At 52.5% G+C, this 12,060-nt stretch overlaps 1 pseudogene; it reads left to right on the top strand.

Moving 5' to 3' along the window:
• Positions 1 to 1,184, top strand: LOC146763995 (olfactory receptor 14A16-like; annotated as a pseudogene).
• The last annotated feature ends 10,876 nt before the right edge of the window (positions 1,185 to 12,060 follow it).

Here is a 12,060-nt window from a genome sequence, read left to right as displayed (position 1 = left end):
GGCAGAAGAGCCCTGGGAAGGCAGTGAGGGGAAGTGCCCCCAAGCTGTGCTGGGATATTTAAAGTCCTCTCCAAACGCAACTATTCCATGATTACTTTTATTACAGATCCACATGCCAAGGCACCACAAATGTCCAACAGCAGCTCCATCAGCCACTTCCTCCTGCTGGCACTGGCAGACACGCGGCAGCTGCAGCTCCTGCACTTCTGCCTCTTCCTGGGCATCTCCCTGGCTGCCCTCCTGGGCAACGGCCTCATCATCAGCGCCGTAGCCTGCGGCCACCACCTGCACACGCCCATGTTCTTCTTCCTGCTCAACCTGGCCCTCAGCGACCTGGGCTCCATCTGCACCACTGTCCCCAAAGCCATGCACAATTCCCTCTGGGACACCAGGAACATCTCCTACACAGGATGTGCTGCTCAGGTTTTTCTGATTATCTTCTTCCTTGGAACAGAGCTTTCTCTCCTTACCATCATGTGCTACGACCGCTACGTGTCCATTTGCAAACCCCTGCACTACGGGACCCTCCTGGGCAGCAGAGCTTGTGCCCACATGGCAGCAGCTGCCTGGGCCAGTGCCTTTCTCAATGCTCTCATGCACACAGCCAATACATTTTCCCTGCCCCTGTGCCATGGCAATGCCCTGGGCCAGTTCTTCTGTGAAATCCCACAGATCCTCAATCTCTCCTGCTCCAAATCCTACCTCAGGGAACTTGGGCTTCTTGCTGTTAGTGCCTGCTTGGCATTTGGTTGTTTTGTGTTCATTGTTTTCTCCTATGTGCAGATATTCAGGGCTGTGCTGAGGATCCCCTGTGAGCAGGGACAGCACAAAGCCTTTTCCACCTGCCTCCCTCACCTGGCCGTGGTCTCCCTGTTCCTCAGCACTGCAGCATTTGCCAATCTCAAGCCCCCAATCTCAAGCCCCCCTCCATCTCCTCCACATCCCTGGATCTGGCCCTGTCAGTTCTGTACTCGGTGGTGCCTCCAGCCCTGAACCCCCTCATCTACAGTCTGAGGAACCAGGAGCTCAAGGCTGCAGTGTAGAGACTCATAACTGGATGCTTTCAGGGACATTAAAATGCTACCCAGTATCTGCAGATTGCTTGTAATAAAAGTCATCTTTGATACTTCTTGTTCATTTCATTTTGGGGGTTTTATTTTTCCTTTGTTTTGGTTTATTAATATTATCCACAAAGAAATGTCATTGTTTGAGCCATTTCTCAGTTTGTTTCACTCCACCTTCCCTGTGGTCACAGACTGTGTCAATTAGGGGCTGTGCTCTCGGCAGCTTTAAAGGAACTAAAGCATTTCCCAGCAGAGTTTTCTTCAGAGATGCCCTTTTGTTGCCTTCTCTGGAGCTGCAGCAGCAATGTCTGTGTGCAGAGCTGGGGTAGATCAGGGCTGGCACAGCAGCTCTGCTCCTGCTGGCCACACCATTCCTGATCCAGGCCAGGAGCCATTGGCCTTCTTGGCCACCTGGGCACACTGCTGGCTCATGTCCAGCCTGCTGTCCATCAGTCCCTGCAGGTCCCTTTCTGCCTGGCTGCTGTCCAGCCCCTCTGTCCCCAGCCTGTAGCACTGCAGGGGTTGTTGTGGCCAAAGTGCAGGACCCGGCACTTGGACTTGTTAAACCTCACCTTGTTGGATTTGGTTCCTGGATCCAGCCTGTGCAGGGCCCTGTGCAGAGCCCTCCTACCCTCCAGCAGATCTGCACTCCCAGACAACTTGGTGTCACCATGGTTCCATGAGTCCCCAGAATGTCCCAATGGTCTCCATGATTCCATGAGGCCTCCCAGTGTCACAATGTCCCTTTGCTTCCATGGGACCCCTTGGTGTCACAAAGTCCCTTGGATCCTTGGGCCCTGCAGTGTCACAATGTCACCGTGGTCCCCAAGGCCCTGCAGTGTCACAGTGGATCCTTGGTTCCATGAGGTCTGGCAGGGCAGCAATGCTCTCCTTGGTCCCACAGTGTCACAATGGCCTCTTGGTCCCAAGGGCCACCATGATGTCAAATATGTTCCCTTAATTCTACAAGTCCTCGAGGAGCAGCACTGGCCCCTTGGTTCCATATATTTTTAGACTGTATTACAAGGTGCTGGGGATCAATATCAATTGGACATTGCTGATATCAATCAATAAACAGGAAAAGAAAACTTAACAGGACAAAACAATTCTCTCTGCATTTCAATACAGTATATTCACTTTGAATAAACTTCAGAAATCTGTCTAATTCACCACAGAGGAATTGAGGACATGAATTATTCCCATAGGTTTTTCTTGTTCAGGTATTTAGAACATATGTTTATGTGCCTTTTTCACGGAATTCCTGAACAGAGGAGCTCAAGAAAGAAGAACCCTCTGGAGTAGGATAATGCATCAGCAACCTCCAAGCGTGTGAGGATCCATCCCCATCAGAGCAGCAATGAGCAGAAATGGGCACAGCTTTGTGGCTGCCCCAGCTCTGGGATGGGCCCTGGGCCTGGAGCAGGAGCAGCTCTGGAGGGCCCCAGGGCCGGGGCTCTTGTGCTGGCCCGGGCAGATGGGATGGCAGGAGGGGCTGCAGAGCTCTCAGCACCTCAGGCAGAGGGGAGCAGGGCAGCCAGGGAGCTCCTTTGGCCTTGGCCAAGCCCCTTCCCCCATGGTGGGGCTGAGTCCTGGCTGAGCTGCAGCTGCTGCTGTGCCCTTGGCAGGGGCTGAGGCCGTGGGGCAGTGCCCAGAGCAGCCTGGGCTGAGCAGAGCTGTGGGGCCAGAGCCGGCTGGGCTGTGCTGGGGAGAGGCCCTTGGTGCTGCCCAGAGCTCAGGGCAGCTGGCAGAGCTGGCAGGGAGCTGGGCTGGGCTGGGAGAGCCTGGCACAGCAACCATCAGTGTCCATCTCAGCCTGGCTGAGTGGGCAGGGGCCAGGAAGATCATCCAAGGTCCACAAGTTTTCTGTGTGGGAGCTGAGCTTGTGACCCCCTGAGCCCTCCCAAGTGCTGGGGCTGCACCTCCAGCTCCAGAGGAGATGTGACAGATGGGAGCAGAGACAAACAACTCCTGGTGGACTCTTTCTTGGGTTTGCTTATACAGGTTATCTGGATCCATATGTAGATGAGGTATTTAGTGTCATATAACACTGTGAGAGTGATAAGAATAATATTTTTTAGCTGAAAATTATATTTCACACATAATGCACAGTGAGAAAAAAAAATACACATAGGATCAGAGGAGCATCGGAGTCTTTGAGAGGATGAGAGACTCATTTATGTTCCAGCAGCCAAACCTGCTCAAATGCCTTCAAAGGCTTTCAAAGGCTTTCTTGAGATGAGATGTGACCATCAGAGGCCAAGGCCAGCCAGAGCTCTCTGTCCTGGCAGATTTTGGGTGGGATTACCCTTGCATATATGGAATTTTTCAGGAGGAGTATACATTTTGGTCATGGACACCTAGAAAGATGGATGGTTCTTTTCCATAGGAAGGAAAGCACAGAGCCCCAGTTCTCCAGGAGCTGATGAGAGGCAGCCCTCGACATTCCAAGATCAGCTGGACCTGTCAGGTGGCCCCTGGGAGGCCAAGCCAGCCAGACCTGTTCCCTGTTCCCTTGGTTTCATGGAGCTCTGCAGTGTCCCAATGTTCTGCTTGCTTCTGAAGTGTGGCCCCTTCCTTCCATGAGGCCCCCAGGGTGACAATGGCCCTTGGGTTCCACAAGGCCCCACAGTGTCACACTGGTCTCACAGAAAGGAAACCACAGAGCCACTGTGTTTCAGGATCTGATGAACTCTGCACTCACCGGAGGCCAAGGCCAGGCAGACCTGTCTGTCCTGGCAGGTTTGTCTGTGACCAACGCTTGGATATTTGGAATTGTGAATGTTGAATCCCAATTTCAGCCATTTGTGCCTGGAGGAGAAGGCCAGTTCTTTTCCATAGGAAGGGAAGCATGGATCCCCTGTGTTTGGAAGGCAGGTGAGAGCCCCCCACTAAGGGGGCCAAGGCCAGCCAGACCTGTCTGTAATGGCAGCTTTTGTGCAGGAGCAATCTTTGACTATAGGGCTTCTGGAGGTGGAATCCCAGTTTAGGCCATGGACACCTGGCTGAAAGAAGGAGATGGATGAAGGATGAAGAAGGACAGTTGTTTTCATAGGAAGGAAAGGGCAGAGCCCCAATGTTGCAGGGCAGAACAGGGAGATCACCAGAGGCCAAGGCAAGCCAGAACTGTCTGTCCTGGCAGCTTCTGTCTGGGAGAAACCCTTGCATACAGGGAATTTTGGAGGAAAAGTGTCAATTTTGGCCATGGTTGCCTGTGCAGGAGGGATGGTTCTTTTCCACAGGAAGAAAAGCATAGAGCCTCAGTGTTTGAAGGCAGGTGAGAGCCAGGTCTCAGGAAGACAAGATCAAACAGACTTGTTGGTAATGACAGCTTTTGTTTAGGAGCAATCCCTGGATATTGGGAATTTTGGAGGGGGAATCCCAATTTCAGCCATGGATACTTGAATGAGAAGGGCAGTTCTTTTCCATTGGAAGGAAAGCCCAGAGCTCCAGGGCTCTGTTTCAGGGGTACATGAGAAGAAACCCTCGACATGCCAAGGGCAGCTGGACCAGTCATGCCAAGCCAACCAGACCTGTGACCTGTTCCCTTGGATCCATGGGGCCCTGCAGGGTCACACCGGCCCCTTGTTTCCATGGGGCCCTGCAGTGTCACACTGGTGGTGTCATATTGGATCCTTGGTTCCAGGAGGCCCAGATGTGTCACGATGGGCCTCTTGTTTCCATGGGGCTCCATAGTGTCACAATGGTCCCTTGCTTCCATGAGGCCTTGCAGGGTCACAGGGGTCTCCTTGGTGCCACAGGGTCACAATGGACCCTTGGTTCCATGGGCACTCACAGTGTCAGAAGGGTCTCCTTGGCTCCATGGGGCCCTGCAGAGCCCCTTGATTCAACGAGGCCTCAAAGTGTCAGAATGGCCTCCAGGATTCCAATGGGCCCCACAATGCCACAATGGACCTTTGGTTCCCTGGGGTCCCACACTGTTCCATGAATCCTTAGTTCCATGGGCCCTGCAGCTCCTTGGATCCATGGTGCCATTCAGTGTGACAGCTGCTCCTTGGCCTGCCAACACTCCACAGCGTCACAACGGCCCCTGGGTTCAATGGGGCCTTGTGGTGTCACAATGGCTCAGTGAGGCCTTTAGTGTCACAGGAGTGTCCCTGATTCCATGAGTGTTAGAACCCTGGATGCTGAGAATGTTAAACTCGCTGTGCTGAAAGGCACAGACTTGCAAGGGAACACTGCATTTGACCTGAGGTTGTGGAGAAGGCTTCCAAAATTGATTAATAGCACTGGGGTTACAGGTGTGCAGTTGGTTAGAGGTGCATAGTACCACAGGGTGGAAAACATAGAGTTTGGTGTTTTAGAACATAATAATAAATATGATACAATATTGAGGTTTTAGGGTGGACACAGGTTCTTCTTATTTACTTTCTCCTTTATGGGTTTGGGTGATATTTTGTGATTGGAGAGAAAACTCTGCACTGCTGGCTTCGAGGGATCAGTTATTGGGTTAAAAGGGAAAATAATTTAGGTGTCATTTCTTGATTGGATAGTTTTAAAAGACCTTGTAACAAGAGATATTTGGCCATTTTGTCACTTGCTAATGAAAGACTGCAGAACTCAGTTGTGAGGCTGCAACACTGATAAGAAACAAGAAGCACCTGAGTCTGAACACGAACTATTGTCTCAAGTATCTTCAATCCTGATCACAACACAGGTAGAAAAAACAAGCAGAGCACCCACACCTAAGGCCTGGCAGTGTGACAACAGACCATTGGTGTCACTGAGCCCCACAGTGTCACGATGGTCCCCTTGGCCCCATGAGGCTCTGAAGTGCCACAGAGGCCCTTTGGTTTCACAAGGCCTCAAAATGTAGGAATGGTCTCCATGGTTCCATGAGGCCCTGCTGGGTCACAATGGACCTTTGGTTCCAGGATGCCCCAGAGTGACACAATGGTGACACAATGGTTCCATTGGACCCTTCACCCCACGGAGACCCACAGTGTTCACTGCAGTCCCCTTGATTCCATGAGGCCCTGCCATGCTCTCATGGCCCCTTGGTTCCAGTGAATCCCAAAGTGTCAGAACAGTCTCCATGGTTCCATGAGGCCCCACAAAGTCACTGTGCTCCCCCTGGTTCCACAGGGCCCCACAGTGTCACAATGGACTCTTGGCTCCATGAGGTGCCATGCTGTGTCACAATGGCTCATGGTTCCATGAGGCCACACAGTTTAACAATGGTCCTTTGGGTCCATGAGGCCTCCCCGTGTCACAATGGACTTGGAGTTCCATGAGCTTTCCTACTGCCAAAAACAGTCTCCCTGGTTCCAGAGTGTCACCATGGTCCCATTGTTCCATGAGGTTCCATGGCAGAACCTTGGTTCCATGGCCACCTTGGTTCCGTGTGACCTTGCAGTGTCACCATGGACCTGTGGTTCCACGAGGCCTTGCTGTGTCAGAATGGCCACTTGGTTCCAAGAGGTTTCTCAGGGTCACAATGGTCTCCTTGGATCCGTGGTGTCACAATGGGCCATTGGTTCAATGTGGCCCCAGGGTGCCAAAATGGATTTGGGTTCCATGGGATTCCGCTGTGTCACCATGGACCCTTTGTTCCATGAGTTTGCACAGAGTCACAGCTGACAGCTGGGTTCTGTGAGGCCCCATGGCCACCAAATCTCTGAAATATCAGAACAAGACTCCTTAACACTAATTTGCTATTTAAGAGGGGATCATTTATTCAGGCCTTGGGTCTAGTGAGGGATAACTCCTAACCTCATGTGGACACATAACTCTACCAGTGTGTTGCTTATACACAGTCACTAAATGTGTATTACCATTTACCCATTTCCATAAAACCCACCCCAAGTTCCCAGGTTCAGTCCTTGCTTTTTCTATCACTGCACCCTTGAGCCAGATGTCTTCTACACTTCCAACTGTCCCTGCTGGAAAAGCAGCTCCTGCACGCCTTGTTCTTGTGTTAAAAGTTCCCAGGCACGGTAAAAATGGAATTAACCCTTTTGGTATCAGCCCAAGGCTTTGTGTGGCCAGGCAGGGGCAGCAGGAGGCAGAGCTGCCAGCAAAGGAAGGGCCAGCGAGGTGGGGCAGCCGGGGGTGACGACAGCCTGCAGGGACAGAGGCGCAGGGCAGGGACACCGTGGGACAGCCTGGGCTGCAGAGGGCTCAGGGATGTGCAGCAGCTGCAAGGCCCTGACAGAGCCAACCTGTGCAGCCCTTTGGCCATGGCTGCTGGCCCTGGGCCTGAGGCCACGAGGGGACAAGTGACCCTTGCAGCCCTGGGGCCTCAGTGCCTCCTTGTCCCTGCTCAGCAGCCTGGCAGGGGCCGCCCCATGGTCCTGCCCTTGGCACTGCACATCCCCACATGCCAGTGCCCATCCCGGGAAGAGCCCTGAGCAATGAGGGAGGGACAGGATCTGCCTTGCCAGGGGCTGGGGCTCAGGCCTGGGCCCTTTGAATTCCTGAAACACATCCAGGTTTGCTCAGCACCAGAGACACCTTTCCCTTGCTTGTCCCTTGCTGTCATCTCTGCTCCAGCATTATGCTCTACTTGGGGACACTTTCTCAGTCGTGTCCCTCAGTGGGACTGATTAAAACTTCAAGAAACTTCAGAGTTTTAATTTAACTTTGAGTTCTTGAGAAGTTTTTTGAAGACACTCTCAGGGACTGAGTCTGATGTAAACAACACCAAAGCCCTGAGAGGGTCATTAAAGTTTTCCTATTCCAGTTGTGGAGAAAGATTTCAATCTGCTTGTAAGAAATACACATTCCTGTTTTAAAGGGTGTATTTTATTACATTTCTCTTTAGATCAGAGGTGATTGCAGCATTCTGTGATTGATATTGAGCCAGGGTCTCCCCTCAGGAGCTCTGGCCTGCTCAGAGAAGTGTGCCCTGAGCTCTGGCCCAGCGTGGACAACCTTGCTCCACATTGCCCCAGCCCATCCTGTCTGTCCTCACTCACCTGGGACCTGCTGTGCCTGCAGAGCTGGCTGCACCCAGCCTAAGAGGGGCTTTCCCTTTTTCTATGTTTGGAACAATCTAAAACCCCTGAGTTTCCCCATGAAAACAGACACCCTCCTCAGGTGTGTGCCAGCCCAAGGTGCCACCAAAACTCCTCCAGACCGGCCCAGGGCTAGCTGTGAGGGTGGATCATCAGCCCCAGCTGCACTGGGCACTGCAAGGGGCTGTGGCCATGGGCACTGCACTGACCCCACTGCTGGGTTTGGCTGCCACGGCAGCCCTGAGAAATTAAACTGTCCTTGGAAACACTGGGGAGGACTGGGACATACTGGGGAACACTGGGAATGCTGTGGGAGACACTGGGACATACTGGGAGTGAAACTGTTGGGGTCTGGGACAGCCTGGGAACATGAGGAACACTGAGGGGGAATCTGGGTGGGCTGGGATGGACTATGGGGGTACACTGGGACACACTGGGACATACTGGGAGTGAAACTGGGAGTGAAACTGGGGGATACTGGGACAAACTAGGGACATTGCGGGGAAGACTGGGCAACACTGGGGCATACTGTGGATGACATTGGGAGGAACTGGGAGGGCCTGGGAATAAACTCAGGTGTATTGGGAGGGACTGGGTTGTACTGGGAGGGATTGGAGGGGTACTGGGGCTGCACTGGGAATGGGCTGTTCCCGCCCCCGCCGCCTCCCATTGGCGGAGGGTCCCGCACATCATCACAGCCCCAACCAATCAGCGACAGGCATCATGGCTTTGGGGGCGGTGCCTGGGGTCTGCGCCATCTTTTCTTTTGCCTACAACTCCCGTCATGCCCCGCAGCCCCATAGAGCCCCATTAAAGCCGGGACTACAACGCCCGTCATGCCCCGCGCTCCACAGAACCCCGGTACCGCCCCCACCTGTCCCATCAGTGTCCCCCAGACCCTCCGGGATCCCCAAGTGCCCTCAGCGCCCATTCGGGACCCCCCAAAAGCGTCCTCGGATCCCCTGAGTGCTCCCAGCCCCACAGATGCTCGGCACAGCCACTTCTGGGAATTCCTCTCCTCTCATCCCCCGCGGCCCCAGAGCCCCTCAGAACACAGTTCCGCGCCTAAAATTCCTGCCGCGCCCTGCGCCCTGAGGAACCCGGTTAAATCTCCCCAAGCTCCCCCGAGTGCTCCCCCGGACCCCGAAGGGCCCCAAATTCCCCTCGCTGACCTCCAGGGCCCCGGACCCCCGAGTGCTCCCCCGGACCCCGAACTGCCCCTCAGGATCCCTGAGTGCCCCTCCAAGCGCCCGCCCGGCTCCCCCAGGGGTCCCGCAGACCCTCAAGTTCTCTCTGAATTCCCTCCCCATACACAAAACTGCCCCAAATCTGCCCAGAAATGTCTCCGTGGGCCCCAAAGTGGCCGCTTTTACCCTGTCTGTGAAAATGGTAAAAAATGATGACAAAAATAATAAAAATAAACAAAAATTAGAATAAAGAGGGCAAAATCCATAGCCAATAGTGGTCAATGAATTAATGAAGGGAATTGTGTTACTTAGAACCAATGACCAATAAGTTTTTGGTTGCAAAAAACATATAGAGATTTTTTTTTATACAAGCATTAAAATGAAATAATAAAATATTGAATATTTTTTTTGCATAAGCAAAATAAAATTTTAATTGTTATTAAGCAAAAATTAATTATTTTAAATAATTTAATTAAAATTTAACTAAATATTAATTATGAAAAAAATGCATGATTTTTTAAAAATGTTTGGGGATGTCAGTCCCAGGTGGGCAATATCAGGGGGTAAGGGGATGTGGTAAATGGATGTGATTCATGCTGAATAAGTTGTTGTCCTAGATTGCAAGGCAAGATGTATTCAATTGCCATCTGTTAGAGGTTGGTTCACTGCATTGTTTATTTTATCTTTTTATTTTCTTCCCTCATAAAGAACTGTTATTCCTGCTCCCATATTTTTGCCTGAGAGTCGCCCTTAACTTCAAATTTGTAGCAATTCAGAGGGAGGGGGTCTACATTTATTTCCCCATTTCAGGGGAGGCTCCTGCCTTCCTTAGCAGACTCCTCTATTTGCAAACCAGGACAGATTTTGGCACCCAACGTGCGGCTCGAGGGCACAGGAACAAAAAAGGGAATAACAGTTCTTGAGTAATCCAATTTTTGTGTGCTGCCACAGAAACCTCGTTCAGTGGCACCCTGTGCTCCAGCCTGCCCTGGTTTGGGTGACACGGAACCGTGGCTGCATTTCTCCATTTGCAGGCCCTGATCTAAACACGGCTCCTACAGCCAAGGCTGCTGTGGCTGTTCTCCGGTTTGTTTTATGGGTGAATAAGGGGAAGAATTCATGGATCTTTAACTTCCTCTGGGAAGCAGGCACATGGATTCACAGCTATCACACACTAACTGTGTGCTTTTGGGGTTACTTTAATAATGGCACCTACTGTGAGGAAATGACACCGGGGGAAATTTTCGCCCAAGCCTTTAACCATCTCTTTGGGGCTGCCCCACCAGTTTGTGAAGGGCTCAGATCCACTCCAAATACCAATGATATCATACAGGGGCTGTGTTGCTGTTAGCCCTGTTCTATTTGGCACTGAGAGACAAGGGAAGATTAACCTGGATAACCACCCTGACACCCAGCCCAGAACCTGACACGGCCCCAGAGACCAGGGATGCTGCTGCCCCAGAGCCTGACCCTGCCCCACAGCCACCCCAGATATGAACCACCCAGACTGGGTGGGGGTCTGGTGAGGGAGATGCAGGAGATGCTGAAGGAGTGCATTCCCCAGCTGGTGAGAAGCCCTCCCCCTGCCTCGAAAAAGGAGATTCTGATGGGGCAGCAGTGGAACCCACAGATGTTACAACTGTCCAGGTTCCAGCTGAGCCACAAAGGCAGCCACAGCCAGCAGCAGTCACCCCTGTGGAAACAAGGAGGTCTAAGATGGAATCAGAGCACCCAGATAAGGGAAGGCCCTCACAACCCACAGGGGAGCCAGAGGTTGTGATCATCACCGAGTCCCTGACGTACAAAAGTCTCCGTAACCTGCACAAGGACATTGAATGACGGAGACGTGAGGCTTATACAACCTGACTGCTTCAAGTCTGAGACCTCATGGGTACAGGTGTCCAGCTGGATGGTGGTGAGGCAAGGAATTTGGGACCCTTGGCCCAGGACTCAGGTATAAATCAGATTTTTGTAAGGGAGCCAGGGTCCCTTTCCCTCTGGGAGTGGATTTTAATGAGTGTCAGAGAGAGGTTTGTCCACAGGGAGAGAATGCAGGAGCACCAGCACAGAACGTGCTGGGAAACCCTTGAGGAAGGGATCCAAGAGCTGAGGGAAGTGGCAGCATTGGAGGTACTCTTTGGGAGGGATGGACAGCATGATAATGACCCTGACAAGGTCAGGTGCACAGAGCAAATGCTGTGGAGTCTGGCAAGGCTGGGGCCATCTCAGTACACCACCTTCACTGCCACGATCAATGCTGATAACAGCCGAGAGACAGTGGGCTCTGCTGCCAACAGCTGAGAAATTGTGAGAGTATGATCCATGGCCCAGTGCAGGCTCATGGCTCTGCTGTGGGCAAGGAACTCAAAGAGGAGATGAGGGAGATGAGGGAGGAGGTGAGGAGGAACAGTTCCCACATTGCCCCAGTGCGAGTCACAGGCCCCAGAGTCAGAGCCCAACGTTCCCCAGCCAGAGAGAGAGGGTAAGCCCCACGGGCTGGCCTGGGGTTCTTTCTGCGTGACCATGGGGAAGACATGGGAAGGTGGGATGGGAAACCCATTTCTGTCCTGGCAGTGTGGGTGTGTCAGCTCAAGGAGGGAAGCACTGACCAAGGGAATTCCAGTGAAGTGAAGGCAGCCTGAACCCCCCATGACCAAGCTGCCAAGTATGATCTGTCAGATCTCCTTGAAAGTACCTATACCATGTGGGCTTAGGAAAGAAATAATAACCAGTGTTAGAGGGGCCCTGCCTCAAGCCAGGGAGAGGCACGGGAAAACCGGATCTTCTGGACAGTGTGGATCCGATGGCCTGGCACATCAGAGCCACAAAAATATG

This window comes from Lonchura striata, chromosome 36, assembly GCF_050655825.1.
Source record: "Lonchura striata isolate lonStrDom1 chromosome 36, ASM5065582v1, whole genome shotgun sequence".
NCBI lineage: Eukaryota > Metazoa > Chordata > Aves > Passeriformes > Estrildidae > Lonchura > Lonchura striata.
The sequence above is the reverse complement of the archived record's forward strand: the minus strand, read 5'-3'. Positions and strand labels throughout refer to the sequence as shown.